This window comes from Leucoraja erinacea, chromosome 5 (genome assembly GCF_028641065.1).
Source record: "Leucoraja erinacea ecotype New England chromosome 5, Leri_hhj_1, whole genome shotgun sequence".
NCBI lineage: Eukaryota > Metazoa > Chordata > Chondrichthyes > Rajiformes > Rajidae > Leucoraja > Leucoraja erinaceus.
Window position 1 is genome coordinate 55,442,880 of NC_073381.1, and position 21,449 is coordinate 55,464,328.

The following is a 21,449-nucleotide window of genomic DNA, read 5'->3' on the forward strand; positions in this document are numbered from 1 at the left end:
TCTCTCTCTCTCTCTCTCTCTCTCCCCCCCCTCCCTCTCTCTACCCCCTCTCCCTCTCCTCCCCCCCCTCGCTCCCTTAAACCCCCTTTCCCCCCCTCCGCCCCTCCCATACCCCCTTCACCCCCTCCCCCTTCTCTTCCCCCCCCCCCCCTTCCCCTCTCTCCCCCTTCCCTTCCCCCCTTCTCTCCCTCTCTCTCCTCCCCTCGCTCTTTCCCTCCCATCTCTCTCACCCCTCCTTCCCCACCCTCGCCCACCCCCTCCCTCTCTCTCCTCCTCCCCCTCCACCCCCCTCTCCCTCTGTCTCTTGCCCTTCTGTCTCTGCCCCTTTGTCTCTGTCTCTTCCCATTCTCTCTTTGCCCTCACTCTCTACCCTCCCCCCCTCTCTAGACGCGCCTGCGAGTTGTGGGCTATGCGTCAGTGGATAGGGCGGTTATGGGGTAAAAGGAGCAAATTAATAATATTAATATATCAAGGGGGGTAATTAGCGGGAGTGCAGGGGGGGGGGGGGTAGTTAGTGTGTGTGACGCCGCATGCCGCCCCCCCCCCCCCCCCCCCCCCCCAGCTCCCCCCCCTCCCCCGTAACCACACGTTGGAGGAACAAACCCAATGGGTCTGCACTTGGTCTAGTTATATTTAAAATGTATATCCTCGACCATCTACACATCCACTGAAGAGTTTATAATATCAAAGGTAGACACCAAATGCTGGAGTAACTCAGCGGGACAGTCAGCATCTTTAGAGAGAAGGAATGGGTGACGTTTCTCTCCAGAGATTCTGCGTGTCCCGCTGAGTTGCTCCAACATTTTGTGTCTCCCTTAAATTTAAACCAGCATCTGCAGCTCTTTCCTACAGTTTATAATATCAGTTGGTAATAACAAAGTGACAAATAGAACATACCTAGTATAGATGTCATGACTAACTGATTATAATAGCAAGAGCAGGAGATTGACACATATTTTAAGAATATAAGGAACTCTTAGTAAGCCTGAAAAATGTAACACTATGCAATGCATTAATAATGAATACAGCGGAATTGAAATAAATAAAGCAAGCTGGAGGGGGAGAAACAAAGATAGATAGATTGCATTTATGATTATTCCCTTATGTGCGTCAATGATGACGAAGAATGATAATACAGATGCTCATCAATAAATCCATTTATAGATATTTTCCACCCTACTTCTGTAATCTATATGACAATAACCTGCTTTTTGTAAAGCATGTTTTGAAAAGTGCTCCTCATGATCCAAGGAGAAAAATCTCCCTGAAGGAATTGCAACATCTCTATTGCAGATCCCTTCTGTGAATCATTGGGCCATAACATCTCAAAGTGGTGGAATATTCGGGACAGTGTTGAGAACTTCAAAGAGGTAGAGGTACAAGAACATAGTTCCATGGAAGTGGTTACATAGGTAGTCAGGGTGGTGAAGAAGGCATTTGACATACTCGCCTTCATCAGTCAGGGAACAGAGTACAAGAATTGGGGCACCATGTTAGACTGTACAAGATGTTAGTGAGGCAACACTTGGAGTATTGTATGCAGTTCTGGTTGCCTTGATATAGGAAGGATGTTCTTAGCTAGAAAAGGTGCAGAAAAGATTCACAAGGATGTTGCCAGGCCTTGACGGTTGAAACTATAAGGAGAGACTAGAAAAGTTTGGGATGTATTCCCTGGATATTAGAGGCTGAGGGATGATCTTATAGAGGGGTGTAAATAAGATAAATAGTCACAGTAGTTTTCTCAGGATGGGGAGTCTAAAATTAAAGGGATTAAGTTTAAGGTGAGAAGCAAATGATTTAAAGGAGACCTGAAGGGTAACATTTTCCTGTGAGTGTGAAATGAGCTGTCAGAACAAGTGGTGGACATGAATTCAAGTGCATTTAAAAGACATTTGGACTGATACATGGACATGAAAGGTTTCGAGGGATACAGGAGAAACACGGACAAATGGGATTATTTCCATGCCGTTTGACTTCATTGAGAACCACGACAGTTTAACTGTACCGTTATAATGTCTCCAAACCGCACCCCCTCCATTTTGCAAGCTGTGCATGATGTCATCTACAAGATAAATGCAGGCTGCTTCATCACAGGACATGAAAAACATATCTCACCTCAGCCACAATAACCAGGGAATGGAAGCACTGCCTTGTAGATGCAGGAGTGAATGCATTATCAGAGGGAAATCAATTCACATGGAGCGGCTGTTTTTCAGCCTGAATCTTATTCCACATCATGTGCAATGAAGCATTTTAATATGTTGAACAACTGATACTTTTGTTATTGGTGTTAATTGACGTGATTAACATGCAAATACAGAGAAAATGCAATTGGTTCTGGTTAATTGCTAAATGAATTTTAATCAATTTGACATATTTAACAAAAGTTTAAATTCCAATAACCTTGGCCACATAATCTTTGTTACTGATTACAAAGTTCTGTGTTAAGAATCATGTTCAAAATGCGGAAAAACTTCAGAGGAATAATGTTCTAATTTTAATCAAAACTAAGTTTTATTTTTGAATAGTATACATTATTTGTAGGATGGTTTACTTACTAGTAGCACAGCTGCCAAAATGTACTTATGGCATTTGTCACATGATTCCAAATACCTTCAGGTCAAACATTTCAATTAACTTCATTTAACCAACATCATGCTACCTCTGCTGAGAGATTGCATATGTTGGCTGCATATGGTTGGGAAAGTAGAAAGCAAATATTATTAAAAAGGGACCCATTCAGTCTGTATTGCAACTAACAGCTGTCAGTGAGTTTGAGGCTCTAATTCAACCTCAGGGCTTCTGCTGTTGATCATAAACCACTCGAATTTCACCTTCACTGTTTATGATGTCACAAGAGCTCGTTGATTGAATTACAGCCAAGGAGTTAACTGCCAGCTATTTATTATCCCATATTTAATTATAGCCCCTGGAAAGTTAACAGAATGATACTTGTTCTTTGGCATTATCCTAGAGAGAATATCTTGTAAGAAGCTATGTTTACATCTAAGTCTAAAAAGATGTTCATTTAGTGAAAAAGGCCTCTCCTTATTTACTCATATACACATGGGAAGGCAGTGCAGCTTGCTAACTTTCACCCGGTATGAACTGACAAAAGTGATGAGAGAGGTCTTTGCCACAAAATGAAGATGTAAAAAAATTATAATTTAATAATTTGAAATTGAGACGGAGAAAATGAGGCAGAGTTCACATTACTCATGTCCCTTCCTGAAATAAATGGAATTGCAATGCACAGTTTGATGAATACATCACCTCTTGAAATCTTTTCTTTCTGTTTTCATAAGGTTGCTTCAAAGGTTTAACATGTTAGCTTAAATATTTCACCTGAGGAACTCTGTTACCTCCAAACCTCCTCTTGACCCTTCTGTTGTGTTTTCATTTCAAGTGTGGTATGTCTATGAATGTCAGCAAAACAGGGCAATTAGAAGTTTAAAAAGCGTTGTAACATAAACCATGATCGCTGTGAAATGGATACCAGCAAGAAATGCTCAGGACTCACTTAACACTGCATTAGGTTTTAAAGTGCAGATCCTCTCATTCTGCCACGGTGGCCTGCCATTAGACACATTTGTCTATAGCCTGACCCACTCTTAGCGATTTGATACAATGAAGTAACACAGCATGTAAAATACCAGCAAATGGTGATCAGCAAAGAGCAGTCACAAATCATTCAGGATAAGACCTTAATTGCTTTCCCTGCTTTTCCTTGAAACATGATGCCATTCTTTCATGCTGCATCTCACACCCCAATATTTTTCCTCTCTCCTGAAGAAGTTGCAGGTGGACACCATAATCCTCGAGTTTCTTTCCCAGTTTGGTCTTTTCACCAGACTTACTTACTTTGGAGAACACCACCAATGCGTTCTAACCTCTTCTTCCAACAGCTATACACTTCCATTTTCCAACAGAATTGGGCGGCACTGTGGTGCAGTGGTAGAGTTGCTGCCTCACAATGCCAGAGACCCAGGTTCGATCTTGACTGGGGTGCTGTCTGTACGGAGTTTGCATGTTCTTCCTGCGACCATGTGGGTTTTCACCGGGTACTCCAGTTTCCTCCTATACTCCAAAGTCAGACAGGTTTGTAGGTTAATTGGCTTCGGTAAAATTGTAAAATTGTCCCTAGCGTGTAGGATAGTGTTGGTGCACAGGTTGGTCACTAGTCGGCGCAGTCTCTGTGGGCGGGGGGGCCTATTTCAGCACTGTATCTCTAAAGTCTAAAGTTTACACAGAAGTTGTTACATAAATTAAAAATGGGAATCCTTGCTATTTTACTTCTTTATCCTAAGGGAGCAGTTTTCACAACATAGCAGCTGTTTTAAGAGAGGTCAGCTACTTCAGCTGAACCAGGATTTGAAGTGTACGCATTTCTGGTTTGTATAGCTCAATGTTGTACCTGATGCTGTAACAACCCATTAAACACCAGAAAGACCTAACATTACTTCATAAATGCAAAACCAATAAAGTCATGGATATTGGTTTAATTTAAAGAGGCAAGAGAAAATATTTAATCAACACAAGAACAAAATAATATATTTACTTATTATTTAAAGGTGCAGTAGTACTGTTCCATATTTAGACTACATGATACATTTCTAATGGTCCTGAATAAACCATTGAGTTGTCAACATCTGATGCGTTTTGCATTTTTTAGGTGGATTTTCCCTTTTAACATGCTTGCTTTTACCATGATCCACTGACCATCCCACAATTCTTTAGGCTCACAACATAAATACAGCTTCTTCATGAAGTATGAAGCCTTCTCCATGAACATACAGGCTGGATGATTGCTAATTAACCATATAACCATATAACAATTACAGGTGAGATGTAACGGTGATTTTCTTATTGCATCTTAGCATCTTAGACCCACATTTCAATTCCTTCCATCGGTGCAGTGGTAGAGTTTGAATCTAATGTCACGATTTTCAGACTCCTGTACCTTCTTACAATACAATACAATACAATATTTATTATATGTCATTTGACCCTCAGTGAGGCTCAAACGAGTTTGAATTCAAGCCGGTGTCTCCAATTTCGTGTTTATTAGACCTGGAGCTGGGCCGTACATCACCCGGCGCAGCCTAAAATGGCCGTGGGACTTACCATCGCCCGCTTCGACATCGGGAGAGAAATGGTGCAGGGGAGAGAAAATACGTTGCCTTCCATCACAGTGAGGAGGAGATTCACTGTGATGGATGTTTCTGTAAATTGAATTGTGTGTATGTCTTGTAGGAAATTGTCTTTGTTTGTATGGTTGTGGAAACGGAGTTTCGTTTGAGCCTCACTGAGGTTCAAATGACATGTAATAAATATTGTATTGTATTGTATTGTATTGTAAGAAGGTACAGGAGTCTGAAAACCGTGACATTAGATTCAAGCGCAGCTACTTCCCAACAACTATCAGGGTCTTGAACATGAAACATTCACTAAACTATGAACTATGGACTGTCTTTATTTGCACTAAGGACTCAAGTCCAAGTCTTAAATTGGGGAAGACTAATTTTGATGGCATCAAACAGTAACTCACAAAAGTTGATTGGGAGAGATTGTTTGCATGTATTGTCATGCGTGGAAGGTGGGAAGCTTTCAAAAGTTTGAAGGAAATGGCAGTAAGGACTCAAGCCAGTCTTTAATTGGGGAAGCTTTTTGATGGCCATTACAAAAGTTGATTGTGTTTGCATGTATTGTCATGCGTGGAAGGTGGGAAGCTTTCAAAAGTGACAGGAAAAGTTCAAAGCCAGCAAGCTTCCATTAGAGTGAAAGGCAAGGCCAATAAGATTAGGGAACTCTGATAGGCGTGGAATATTAAGGGTCTGATCAGGAAAAGGAAGGAGGTATATGTCAGTTAACCATATAACCATATAACCATATAACAATTACAGCACGGAAACAGGCCATCTCGGCCCTACAAGTCCATGCCGAACAAATTTTTTTTCCCCTTAGTCCCACCTGCCTGCAATATAACCATAGGCAACATTATTGCAAAAGCGGGGGTGCGGAAGGTCTTGAAATGCATAAAGGTAAATAAATGCCAAGGCCTGAGCAGGTGTATGCTGGGATGTTACAGGACAGCATGAGAACAGATTTCTAGGGGCTTGTCAGAAAATGTTGTGTCTTTGTTCACCACAGATGAGGGATTGAAAGACTGGAGGATACCTAATGATGGCAATTATTTTAGAAGGGAAGCAGGGATAAGCAAGGAAACTATAGCCTGGTGAGTCTTACTTACTTCAGTGGTGGGAAAGTTATTTGAAGGATTCTGAGAGTAAATTTATTAGCGCTTAGAACTAGGGATAACTAGGGAAATCATCTCACAAAGAGTAGCTGGAATGATTTGTCAGAGGAGATGATGGAGCCAGCAACAGCAAAATGATTTAAGAGGCTTCCTAACATATGCTCGAATGAACAAGGTGCCGTTGGATATAGAATTGATGCAGGAAAGTGAGGAATATTATAGAATCATATGATGGTTGGCATGGATGCAGTGGGCAGAAGGGCCTGGTTCTATGTTGTACAACTCTATGACTCTATTCTGAATGTGGTATCATCAATGATTTGTATAACTGAAGCAATAACATGCAGTAACTGTCTTTTTTGAATCATACATTTGGACAGTCCCCCCATATCTCAAATCACTTCACCATTCAAATAATGTACTTCTTTAATTTTTCCAGTTGAAATGAACAATTTTGATCTTTTCCAAATTTAATTTGCATTTGCCAGATCTTTGCCATTCAGTTAATCTATCTACACCCCTTAGTCTCCTCATATTTTTATGGTTCAGCTAATGCACTATATTTCAGGGTTTGCGTATTGGCAGAAATGGCTCTGTATATTTTGGAACTGAAGTAAATGGTCTTCTAATTCCACAACATAACAGCTATAGTGCAATATAAAACAACAATGTAAATGAGAATTAATACTGTTGAAATAGTCTCCTCAAATTATTTTAATGTTTAATACACCAGGGTGCAAAGGAATTCCTTGTTCACAGGAAGTTCATGTAATAAATAGTATATATGCAGTAATGTTAACTATAACAATAAATACAAGTTCCAAACAGCAGACTGGTGAATTCTATGCCTATAATACAATTGTCTTTATAGTGACAATCAATATAAGCATTGCCTCCAGTCAGAATACTATCTCCATTATTCAAATATGATTTGTATTCCCAGAATTTCTCCTTAGTGGAATCTATATTAGATTACTTCTGGTAATAATTTGGCAATATAAATGAGGAAAGAAGTCCATTAGTGCAGAATACATCAATTATCAGTCAGGAGTAATTTAAATCAAGGTTCCAAATAATATATTATAATCACTAATGCCTCAACTAATTAAAGGAAACATTAAAAAAAAAGAATATTAACAACATCAGTAGTACACAATATCTTTCAGAATAAAATTTCAAACAATTGGTACAATAAAATATCATTGCCATAATGTCTTATTGTGTTGCAATAGAATATGTAACATCACAGAATTAGAAATCAAATTATCCAAACCATGCAAATTGAAGTTGTATAATCATAACATATTAATATCCCAAAGACATTGAAGTGTTTGGGACTGTCTACTGTGATCCCTGGAAATACCCAGGCAGAAATACATAATTGTTTTTGATATTGCTGGCTCTCAAAGCAAGGCTTTTGCAACTCTGTAACATTCCAAGAAATTTGTCAAGTGTGTACTTTCCAGCTCAAGCAAGAATAGGGACAAATTCTGACTTAAAGGCAATAAATCTGCAGCATATTTCAGTCTTATTGATCAAGAAGATATTGACGATTAAAGGAAGACACACGTACTGTGAGCAGTGCAAGCAAAGACTGAGAGATATGCTGGGTCCATTAAAACAAGTTAGATTACAAGAATGAAGATAGACACAAAATGCTGGAGTAACTCAGCGGGACAGGCAACATCTCTGGAGAGAAGGAATGGGTGACATTTCGGGTTGAGTGAAGAAGGGTCTCGAACCAAAATGTCACCCGTCGGTTTAATCCAGCAACTGCAGTTCCTTCCTATAGATTACAAGAATGCTCGGTCTCAGCTGGGGTTTCTGTGGTGGTAAGGGGTGCATCAGAATTCCTTGGCTCTTGGTGTTGTTCCCAGTTTCCCTTACTGCCATTATGTAGGTGCAAGTTCGTTTGGGACAGGCTCTGTAGAGGTGGCGTGCACAGGTCGCAACGCTTGGTTTCCTTGAAGTACTTGATCTGATGTCCTTCCATTTGCAGTTTGTGTAAATTGCAACATTGCAATGGGCCACCAGGTGTACGTATTTGTTGCAATTTGAATGTCCCTGCATACATCATAAAAACTTGGTTCGCCTCTATAGCGAACACTGAGGGTGCGTGGATGATGGGTCCTTTATCTCAGCTTAACCTTGACCTGGCGCTTTTGGTCTAGATCCCACATAGATGTGGAATAAACCTCTGTGCCCTCTACATAATGAGCCAGGAAAGTTAGCATGTCTCGAGCAGGTGTGTTAAACTTGCACCTTTACCACACATTACATCTGGGTGGAAAGAGTGGCTGTACCTTAAACATGTGCATAAATTCAAAAATTATTGGAACAGAATTAGGCATTTGGCCCAACAAGTTAACTCTGTCATTCAATCATGACTGAACTATTTTTTCCCCCTCAACCCTAAAACATGTACACAATTAACACAGATTGTTTCTGGGTGGAAAGTTGTGAAGAGTGGCTGCCTCTTTCACAGCGATAGTGAAGATTCATTCCCCTTCTCCCAGAAATCCTGGAGCAGCTTTTGCCATCTCACCGGGTGCTAGAAAGTAATGTTGAAGTATCCATTACCCTGGAAATCCTGAAGGCAATAGATGTCCTTATCTCAAACTTGCAGCTTAGGACCATACTAATGCAGAGGTCCCTCGTGAAAGGATTTTCCTCACTAAGATCCTTCATCGTTGCCCTGACCATTTTATCCAAACCTTGACCACCTGAGGTGCTCATGGCCACAGCCATAAAGATTGAATTGGGGCTGGTTATATTTTAAGATGGAAGGAAGGAATTGTTAGATTGGTTACCGAACCCCTGCTTCACCTCAATATGTCAAGATCTCATCAGGCAGAAACATGCTCATGAAGAGCCTTTGTAGTCTTCCTCCTCTTGCTTCTTCCGTCTCACAAACATGTATCCGCAATGATCCACCCTCGTCCTGGGATATCGGCCACTATGATCAGGGCCGGATTTAGATGAAGAGAGGCCCTAAGCTGTTCCACTTGTGAGGCCCCTCCCAATCCCCCACCCCTACGACTAGAGGAAGATGGTCCACCAGATTGATACCGATTTGCAGTCGAGCGTGGCCAATGAGATAAGGGGCTGGAAAGCTGCGCTGTTTATTTATTTATTTATTGCCCTTCTAGTGTCGAGTTATTCGCTTAAAACACTATTATTCTGAAATGGAGGGCAAGGAAAATTACTGAAGTGGTGTTTAGAGACTACAGTGTGTTGTGACAGCATATGTAAGAAAGGCAAAAATGTTGTCCAACTTGCTGGGCTGTCACTTATGTTTTTTACTCTGTTGTCAGCCAGGCAACGTTGGCAGCTTTATAGGTTGCCAAATGACAGTGTAGGTGGTCATTTAACACGGCTTGCATGACGCATGCGATAATGTGCTCGGATGAAGTGCGTAGTTACCAATCGGAATTATGCTCAATGAAGCATTCACATATTATTTCTGCTTCAAATAAAATCACAAACTGAACATATTCACCAATCAAGACATGATATATACCACAATGACATGCAGCAAAATTATAATACAGTATCTCAACTCTTTTTACACATTGCAATGAATGCAATTTCTATTATTTCTTTCCACTTCCAAACAAAAATGTGGCTGGATTATTCAGCATATGATCAACCTCGGTGAGAAGACAACATAATACATGATTAATCATAAAGAATTACAAGGTTTAAGTATTTACTGCTGAGTACGAGACATCAGCCATTTTGTTCCAATCTTTATAAAATGCTGGCTTTTCAAATAAAACCAAAAAAACAGATTTTCAACTGGTGGAATTATTTCCATGTTATTCTTGCATGACATAGAATTATGCCCCTGTCCCACTTAGGAAACCTGAACGGAAACCTCTGGTGACCTTGCGTCCCACCCATGGTTTCTGTGAGGTTCCCGGAGGTTTTGGTCACTCTCCCTACTGATCGAAAGTGGTTTCCGCGTAGTCGAGGCTTCTTCTATGTTCCTGTGATTATTTCAACAAATTGAAAACCGGCCTCAACAAAAATAGGTTGCCAGTAGAGTGGGGTTGCTATTTACTAACAGGCAGTCGAAGGCAATCTCCTTCGCTGACCGGCCATTTTGATTGGCTCATTGGTGTTTTCAGCAAAGATCCTCCTATAGGATGTTTGGTTTTCAGGACCTAGAAGATCCGCGGGAAGGTAAAATGCCCGCTAACTTTATTAAACTTCTTAAAACTGTCTCCACTCCTTCTCCTCCCCCCCCCCCTTCTCTCTCCTTCTCCCCCCTTCTCCCCCCCTCCCCGCCTTCTCTCCCCATCTCTCTCCCCTTCTCTGTCCTTCTCTCCCTTTCTTTCCACTTCTCTCCCTCCCTCCCGCGCTCTCTAAAGGACTTACCGTGCTCTGTGGCAGCCGTTTACCTTCCTCTTCATCGCGCAGACAGTGCTCCTCCGCTGTCCCTGACCCCCACCTTCGCGATGTGTTTGTGTGTTTGTGTGTGTGTGCGGTTGCCAGCAAAGATCCAATAGGATCCTATAGGATCTTTGCTCACGCTTCGGTTGAGGCTTTCCAGGCGAGTGACCAAAACCTCTGGCGACTCATGGAAACCTTGGGTGGGGCGCAAGGTCACTAGAGGTTTCCGTTCAGGTTTCCTAGTGGGACAGGGGCATTAGGATCTACGGTACCAGCACAAATTAGCAGTCAGGAACTCCTGAGCGTATGCCCTACCACCAAAAATATGAAGAACACAGAGTAAGGAAGAACACTGGAACTGCCCCAACGATCCACAATGTGCATGCCGAACATGATACCAAGTTAAACATATTTCCTCTGCCTGCATGTGATCCATATCCCTCCATTTCCTGCACATCCAAGTGCCTATCTAAAAGCTACTTGAATGCCACTAATGTATCTGCTTCTACCACCCTCCTGACAGTGTGATCCAGGCAACCTATAATCACTAATGCCTCAACTAATTAAAGGGAACATTAAAAAAAAGAATATTAACAACATCAGTAGTACACAATATCTTTCAGAATAAAATTTCAAACAATTGGTACAATAAAATATCATTGCCATAATGTCTTATTGTGCTGCAATAGAATATGTAACATCACAGAATTAGAAATCAAATTATCCAAACCATGCAAATTGAAGTTGTATAATCGTAACATATTAATATCCCAAAGACATTGAAGTGTTTGGGACTGTCTACTGTGATACCTGGAAATACCCAAGCAGAAATACATAATTGTTTTTGATATTGCTGGCTCTCAAAGCAAGGCTTTTGCAACACTGTAACATTCCAAGAAATTTGTCAAATGGTCGAGGCTTCTTCTATGTTCCTGTGATTATTTCAACAAATTGAAAACCGGCCTCAACAAAAAATAGGTTGCCAGTGGAGTGGGGTTGCTATTTACTTACAGGCAGTCGAAGGCAATCTCCTTCACTGACCAGCCATTTTGATTGGCTCATTGGTGTTTTCAGCAAAGATCCTCCTATAGGATGTTTGGTTTTCAGGACCTAGAAGATCCGCGGGAAGGTAAAATGCCCGCTTACTTTATTAAACTTCTTAAAACTGTCTCCACTCCTTCTCTCCCCCCCCTTCTCTCTCCTTCTCACCCCTTCTCCCCGCCTTCTCTCCCCTTCCTCTCCCCTTCTCTCCCCTTCTCCCCCCTCTTCTCTCCCCTTCTCTCTCTCCTTCTCCCCCTTCTCCCCGCCTCTCTCCCCTTCTCTCCCCCCCCTTCTCTCTCCTTCTCACCCCTTCTCCCCGCCTTCTCTCCCCATCTCTCTCCCATTCTCTGTCCTTCTCTCCCTTTCTTTCCACTTCTCTGCCTCCCTCCCGTGCTCTCTAAAGGACTTACCGTGCTCTGTGGCAGCCTCTTCATCGCGCAGACAGTGCTCCTCCGCTGTCCCTGACCCCCACCTTCGCGATGTATTTGTGTGTGTGTGTTTGTGTGTGTGTGCGGTTGCTAGCAAAAATCCAATAGGATCCTATAGGATCTTTGCTCACGCTTCGGTTGAGGCTTTCCAGGCGAGTGACCAAAACCTCTGGCGACTCATGGAAACCTTGGGTGGGGCGCAAGGTCACTAGAGGTTTCCGTTCAGGTTTCCTAGTGGGACAGGGGCATTAGGATCTACGGTACCAGCACAAATTAGCAGTCAGGAACTCCTGAGCGTATGCCCTACCACCAGAAATATGAAGAACACAGAGTAAGGAAGAACACTGGAACTGCCCCAACGATCCACAATGTCCATGCCGAACATGATACCAAGTTAAACATATTTCCTCTGCCTGCATGTGATCCATATCCCTCCATTTCCTGCACATCCAAGTGCCTATCTAAAAGGTACTTGAATGCCACTGATGTATCTGCTTCTACCACCCCCCTGACAGTGTGATCCAGGCAACCTCTCTCAGTGTAAAAAAACTTGCCCAACATATCACCTTTAAACTTTGGCCCTCTCACCTTAAAAGTATCTATCTACTAAATTCTAAATCCCTACCACTCCTCGATGAGGAATCGTCTCGGAATTTCAAATGGATATTAAAAAAATATGTCATTTTCTGGATCTGGGCGTTGCCGATGAAAACAGTATTTTTTGCCATTCCTAATTGCCCTAGTGAACTCCAAACCTAAATGGCTGCACTCCTGCTAAATGATATTCGAACCATGCTCCTATGGCAGGATTTAGACCCAGTCACTGGTGTAGACCCAGTGATAATGAAGAATGGTAATATATTTGGAAATCAGGCTAATTGTTCTTAAACTGGGGCTTAGTATATTCTTTCCTAATTTTTTATGTTTACCCAATCAAAATTTCAACAGGATGCCACAAATCATATTCAAAATATTGCCAGACTGTTCAGGTTTTCCTGAGAAATGTGATTGTGATTGTTTTTGTTTGGAAACTTCAGCAAATTTTGCTTTTATATTATGACTTTATGATTATGTATTATTGCTATATTGGCTTTAGTGATCTATATATCTCTTCGCTGAGATCACTTGAGCACTGTGCATTGCACAGAGGTTTACCATCTAGGCTAAATATGGATATGGTATTTTTTCCACTGAAGCTTTTAACATATACCCTATGTTGAAATTAATTTGACAAATATGCATTCATCTAGAAATGTATAAATGCGTTGTGTTAAGAAGAAACAGTCTTTGTCATTATATATGATGATATTATATGACATTATATAAATAAATCTTCTAATGTTGTATAATTTGCAAATTGTGAAATGTGCATCTAATTCAACAGGATTTATGTAATGAAAAATACCAATCCTAACAATAATCCTTGTGCTGCAACACTTTTGATCTTTTAATAGTTTGCTGTGACATTTAATTAGACCTCTGCTTTCTCTACCTCAACATACTGTACTTGATTAAGTAATGATGCGATTCTTTTGGATAGCTATTTTACCACAAATACTTCAATCATCTGTTTCTTTCTTAAGTATTTTTTGTATAATTGTTTGTTTCATTACTTCTTCTAATGCTATATCAGTCTAATTGTTATCCTGGTAATGATTCTGGCAAAGGAATCATTCAATATTTCCCCAATTTCAGTCATTACCTAAGACTTTTTTTGTTTTTCTCAGTTGCTCTTACTCTATTGTGGTTTTCCTTTAGTTTTCTTTCTTCTCTTGATAATGCCATTTCCTTTTATATTTCCCAAAGTCTGCTACAGGAGGTGCAACACTTGTTTTTTCATTCCTTCCATCCAGAGACACATCGGGGTGAAATCTGATTTACTTGCTCTTCTTGCAGACTAGTATGACACATTCAATGTGCACACTGTGATCTTCTCTGCAACAGTCAGAGACTGGGTGATCACTTTAGTTTAATTTAGTTTAGCTAGGTTTATTGTCATGTGTACTGAGGAACAGTGAAAACATTTTGTTTGTGTACTATCCGATCAAAGAAAAGGCTATACATTACAGCATCTCTGAAGAAAAGGAATGGGTGACGTTTCAGGTTGAGACCTTTCTTTAGTTTGAACCTATTGAGTCTGAAGAAGGGTCTCGACCAGAAATGTCACCTGTTCCTTTTCTCCAGAGATGCTGTCTGACCCGCTGAGTTATTCCAGCTTTTTGTGTCTATCTTCGGTTTCAACCAGCATCTGCAGTTCCTTCCTGCGCAAAATACTATACATGATTACAATCAAGCCAACCACAGTGTACAAATAAAAGATGCGACATTTAGTTCAAGATAAGGTTTGATAAAGTCCAATTATAGATTGGTCAAATAAGGTAGATGGTTGATCAGGACTGCACTCTAGTTGATGAGAGGACCATTCAGTTGCCTGATTACAGCTGGGAAGAAACTATTCCCGAATTTGGTGGTATGCGTTTTCAAACTTAGTACCTCTTGCCTGATGGGAGAAAGGAGACAAGGGAGTGACCAGGATGAGACTGCTCCTTGATTATGCTGGTGGCCTTGCTGAGGCAGCCTGAAGTGTAGATGGAGTCAAGGGAAGGGAGGTTGGTTTGTGTTATGGTTTGGGCTCACAAGTTCAGACAAGTTCAAAAGTCATTGGAGTAGAATTAGGCAATTCGGCCCATCGAGAATACTCTACCATTTAATCATGGCTCCGAATCCCATTTTCCTGCCTTCTCCCCATAACCCTTGATACCCGTTCTAATCAAGAACTTGTCTATCTCTGCCTTAAAAATATCCACTGACTTGGCTTCTACAGACCTCTGTGGCAATGGGTTCCACAAATTAACTATCCTCTGACTAACTCCTCACTTCCTTTATAAAATAGAGCCCTTTAATTCTGCGGCTATGACCTCTGGTCCTCGACTCCCACCAGTTGAAACGTCCTTGTCACATCCACTCTATCTATGCCTTTCATTATTCTGTAAGTTTCAATGAGGTCCCCCCTCAACCTTCTAAACTCCAACGAGTAGAGGCCCAGTGCTGTCAAATGCTCATCATATGCTAACCCACTCATTCCTGGAATCATTCTTGTAAACCTCCTCTGGACCCTCTCCAGAGCCGGCACATCTTTCCTCAGATATGGCAGCCTTACAGACTCAGTATCAAACTCTCCAGCTTTAGGTAATTCACTTTCTCTTTGTATCAGAACTGGTCAGTTCTATATTCTGTGATAATTGGCTCAGCTTTTCTCCCTCTATTATTACAGACTGATCTGCTTCCACATCCCACAGCCCTACAGATAGAAGAGCATATCCTCCAACTGCCGCATAAACCACTTTACATGGCCTCTCATTGTCCCAACCCTCTCTCCTCAAGTGCCCTGCAAATTAAAACATAACTTATTTATCTCTTCCTGTTCTGGCAAAGGTCTCCATCTGAATATAAACACATACATCAGGCTGTTAGTCATAGACTCCAGCTCAGCGTTCAACATTATCATTCCCCCCAAACTGATTATCAAGCTCACAAAACTGGGTTTCTGTGCATCCCACTGCAACTGGATCCTCGACTCCTTCACCAATAGACCACAATCTGTACAAATTGGCAGCAACACTTCCTCCATGATAACCATCGGCCTCTTGCTCTACTCACTCTACACTCAAGACTGTGTGGATGGACACGGTTCCAGCTCCATCTTCAAGTTTGCCGACGACATCATGGTTTTTGAACAAATTACAATAGACAATAGACAATAGGTGCAGGAGTAGGCCATTCGGCCCTTTGAGCCAGCACCGTCATTCAATGTGATCATGGCTGATCATCCCCAATCAGTACCCCGTTCCTGCCTTCTCCCTATATCCCCTGACTCTGCTATTTTTAAGAGCCTGATCTAGCTCTTACAGATGACGATGAGTCAGAGTGTTGGAGGGAGATTGATCGACTAACCAAATGGTGGCAGAACAACAATTTGCTTTCAACACTAGTAAACCCAAGGAACTGATTGTTGACTTTGGAAAAGGAAGTTTGAGGATCCATAAACCTGTCTTCATTGACAGAACAGTGGTGGAGAGAGTCCAAAACTTCAAATTCCTGAGTGTGCATATCTCTGATGATCTATCCTGGATCCAGCACCTTGATGCAATCATAAAGAAAGCCCATCAATGCCCCGCTTGGAAGATTGAGGAGATTCGGTATGTCAACACATACTCTAGTGAACTTCTACAGGTGTAATATGGAGAGCATATTGACTGGTTGCATCACGGTCTGGATCAGCAACTCGAATGCCCAGGAATTAAGAAGATTGCAAAAAGTGGTAAACACTGCCCAGTCCATCACAGGTACTGACCTCCCCACCATCAAAGTGATCTACAAGTCACTGCCTCAAAAAATCAGCCAACATCAAAAATCACCCACACCACCCAGGCCACCCCTGCCATCTGGAGGAAGGTACAGGAGCCTGAAAATTTAATACCCCTGTCCCACTTAGGAAACCTGAACAGAAACCTCTGGAGACTTTGCGCCCCATCCAAGGTTTCTGTGCAGTTCCCGGAGGTTCCCGGAGGTTTTTGTCAGTCTCTCTACCTGCTTCCACTACCTGCAACCTCCGGCAACCACCTGCAACCTCTGGGAACCGCACGGAAACCTTGAGTGAGGCGCAAAGTCTCCCGAGGTTTCCGTTCAGGTTTCCTAACTGGGACAGGAGCATAATGTCCAGGATCAGGAACAGCTTCTTCCCTACAACCAGCAAGCTATTAAACATTATATCCACCAAATAGGCTCCAAACCACACGGACTTGGGGCATTGTTTTTTATCTTTGCACTATTATTGTTCATTTGTTCGTTTTTGTCATTTATTATGGTGTTTATATGGAGTAGTGTAACAGATGCTTATATGTCTGTTGTGCTGCTGCAAGTAATGGGCCTGTCCCACATACGCGATTTCTTGAGCGACTACAGGCAACTGTCGCAAAATTTTCAAAGCTGAAAATGTTTTGGCGACAGTGGCGACAATTTTTGCTGTCATAGGCTGTCGTAGGTTGACGTAGGTGTTGTCATAGGTTGTCGTAGGTTGTCGCCTGGTGTCGTAGATGAATTCAATTAAAACTAGTCCCTGGCAGTCACCTAAAGAGTTGCCTAAGTGGGAGAGGGCCTTAAGGATTTCATTGTTCCATTTTGGGACCAATGACAATAAAATAATCTTGACTCTTGCCTTCCTTGACTTTTGAAATGTTATTTCTGATTCTCTTTCTGCAAATGTTGTTTAAATAATTATATTTCTAGCTTTTTTTTTCATTCCAGATTTCCAGCTTGTGGAGCTTTTTTAAAATCTATTGGACTCGCAACTTGTCAACAGTTGCCAAAGTGCACCGTGATCTTTCAAATGCATCAAATAGATGAAACAAACATTGAGGACAATTCCAGCAATCTGCAGCAGCCTGGCAAATTGACATTGCAAAAGATGAATACTGAATATTTCTAAAGATTAATTATCATATGGTGAAGACCTTTTATGGAAAAGCAGTGGCTCTCTTTCGTAGACCCGCAATTGAGGTGAGTTGAGTTAAGTGAGTTTAGTTTATTGTCACGTGTACTGAGGTACACTGAAAAGCTGATGCGTGCTGACCAGTCAGTGGAAAGGCAGTACATGATTACAATCAAGCCATCCACAGTGTGCTGATACATGATAAAGGGAATAAAGTTTAGTGCAAGAGAAAATCCAGTATAGTCCGATCAAAGATAGTCCAGGACTTTACTCCAGGAGCTGAACTTTTTCTGCCATCAGTTTGCTCACAGGAGTATTAAAACAAGATGTAAACTCTTAGAAAAATATTGCACAAAAACAACACTGAAATATAAAGGACTGAAGGCATTTCAACGCCCAAAACATATAAAAGGATGCATCATATTGAAAGTAACAGGAATTAACTCACTTAGTGCCATCAGAGACTTCCTTTGGTTTCTTCTTGAGATTTTCAGCCTACCATTTCAACAGCTCTGCAAAATACCTCATCAAAAACTGACTGAAAATGAAAGGTGCTCTGGCAAGGAAATGGCTAAATATGTTCCTGATGCAAAATCATGTGCACCAGAAAAGCACGAAAGGCACCCATGCTCATTTAAAAAAAAATTCACTAGCTGCAAGCAAGTCATCAATTCCATTTGGAAACCAGAAATAATCCTTGCAAATGAATTATGCTTGCATGTTTACCTTAATCTGTAATTATCTAAAGAATGGTACTGAGAAATCTTTATTATCATCACCCAATTTTTAACTGTCAATTTCTAAGAACTACTAGCACGAATTGGTTTGCAAGGAAGTGAAAAGAAACTAATCCTTTATCTGTTTGGTTGCTTGCTATATGACCAAGTCATTAAAAGTAATTAAAATCTTGGCAATACAACTGGAATAAAGAAGACCAGAAAAGTAATTTATAATTCTGTCAGCAAGGAAACATCAATAAAGATTTGTCAAGCTTAAATGAGGATTGCTGTTCAAAGATACATTATTACATTGGCCGGCCTATATCCATACATTGTACTTAGTTACTTGTGTAATCAGCAGAATTCAGTACTACTTTTTAAACTGATGATTGATGGTGCCTTTTGTTAATTGGGCGCTAGATTTACAGGAGTTCTTTTAGGATTAACACGAACATGACTAAATTTAAGGAGAATGAATATGCTAAGAAAAACGTTTGGAGGCATGTAAAATATAATTTATGTGTCACTATAATTGCATTTTAATTTTTTTGACATGCAATTTCAATGGAAAATATCAGTTTGCTGAATTGAGGTAAATATTAAAGAAGGCAAACGTTTTCCACATTAGCATTGACATCTTTGGCATTGGATATTTTATTTATTTTCTGTTATTGCAATTTCATGTTCTTGGATATGAGGGCTGCCTGTTGATTGAACGACTCGGCTAATAATCGTAGACTAAAGGTACACAAGATTGTCGCCACAAAGGTGCTGACAACGTTACAAAAAATACTCTTTGAGTAATAATTGGTACGTACTTTGACTCCCCCCACCCCCCAGCCCCCAGCCCCCACCTGGTCCCCTTAGTACTCGACACCTCCCCCCCCCCCCCCCCCCCCCCCATGCCGGGTTCTCCTTAGTTCTCAGCACGTCCTCCATGCTGTGTCCGCCTCGCATATGGTTCCTGAATGTCTTCCTTCTTCTTCAGAAGAAATCCAACTATATGTGATACGAGGCCCACCAAAGTTGTTCAATGTTAAAAGTCTCCTTAAATTGCCCAACATTCAATTCAACAGCAATAAATAATGATTTTCTTAATAATTCCCACAATCCGAAAGAGGATTATTACATTTAAAATGAAGCTGCACATTTCCTGGACTTGTACGGTCGTTAAACGTACAAAATATGTTTTTACAGCGCAAATTGCAAAACAACGGTCACCTGGTGTTTTTGCATGTCACGGCCTTGTTACACGTGTTGGAACATGTTACCCCAGTCTCCATATTTCATTTTACACGCTAGAAATCGATTGCATTGTGAATGAAAGGTATTATGAATTGTTAGCGAAATGCTTGAAGCTTTCGCCATCTGATTTCCCTCTGGTCCATCATGGGATTGCTGTGGACCTTTAGAATATAAACAATTTGTTCTGGATTTCATGGTGATGGCTTATCAGAATCTTTTTTGAACCACATTGTGGGAAGAATATGGCATTTTTCTTTCATGGTAAGTACCTCTGTTTGTTGAGACTTTCCATGAAGCTACCCATGATTCAGATTCTCCAACTCCTCCTTCACTATCCCCCACAGGACCATACTGGAGGTCTGCTGTATGAGGCAGAAGCGCAGAGATTCCACTGGACTTTGTCTTGTGTGGAGTGGGTGTCGCAATGCCAGGACTGTCTTGGGGATGTAGGGAAGGTAGTAAATGGTACTTTGCATCTATATTCATCAATGAGAATGATATGGAAGATGAAAAGATCAGAATGGGGAATAGCAATAAGGTAGGGCATTTTGAGATTGAGAAGGAGGTGGTGCTTCCATATAATTCTCCTTGATGAATTTAGATGCAAAGTACCATTTACCACCTTCCCTACATCCCCAAGACAGTCCTGGCATTGCGTCACCCACTACACACAAGGCAGAGTCCAGTGGAATCTCTGCGCATTACCCTGAAATCCAGAACAAATTACTTGTACTCTAAAGATCCACAGCAATCCCATGATGGACCAGCGGGAAATCAGATGGCCAGAGCTTCAAGCATTTTGCCTTAATTTTGCACAATTCATAAAACCTTTCATTCATGCCGCAATCGATTTCTAACGTGTAAAATGAAATATGGAGACTGGGGTAACGTGTTCCAACACATGTTACAAGGCCGTGACATGCAAACACACGTTGTTTTGCAATTTGCGCTGAAAAAAACATAAACATATTTTGTACGTTTAACGACCGTACTAGTCCAGGAAATGTGCAGCTTCTTTTTGAATGTAATAATCCTCTTTCGGATAGTGGGAATTATTAAGAAGGTTAAGAGGGGATCTTATTGAAACATATAAGATTATTAAGGGTTTGGACACGCTAGAGGCAGGAAACATGTTCCCGATGTTGGGGGAGTCCAGAACCAGGAACCACAGTTTAAGAATAAGGGGTAAGCCATTTAGAATGGAAATGAGGAAACACTTTTTCTCACAGAGAGTTGTGAGTCTGTGGAATTCTCTGCCTCCGAGGGCGGTGGAGGCCGGTTCTCTGGATACTTTCAAGAGAGAGCTAGATAGGGCTCTTAAAGATAGCGGAATCAGGGGTATGGAGAGAAGGCAGGAATTACATTGAATGGCGGTGATTACATTGAATGATTACATTGAATGGCGATGCTGGCTTGAAGGGCCGAATGGCCTGCTCCTGTACCTTTGTCTATTATTGTCTATTGAGTATTGAGCAAAGGATGAAGGGAGAGCTAGCCGACGGGATAGAGAATTGGTTTCATAGTAGGAAGCAGAGGTCGCTGGTGGAAAGTTGTTTATCAGACTGGGGTGGATGTGACTAATGGTGTGCCTCATGGTTCAGTGCTAGGCCTTTTGTTGTTTGTGGTTTATATCAACAATTCTGATGAGAATGTAGAAGGCAAGATTGGTAAGTTTGCGGATGACACTGAAGTAATTTCATTGAGAATTTCATTTAAAAACATATGTCATTGTGGGGGGTGGGATAGGGGGGAGGTGAGGAGAGGGAAGCAGGGGGGATAGAGGGAGAGGAGGGGAAAGGATAGAGGGAGAGGAGGGGGGTAGGGAGGGGAGAGGGAGGGGGGAAAGCGGTGGAGGAGAGTAGGGAGTGTAGGGG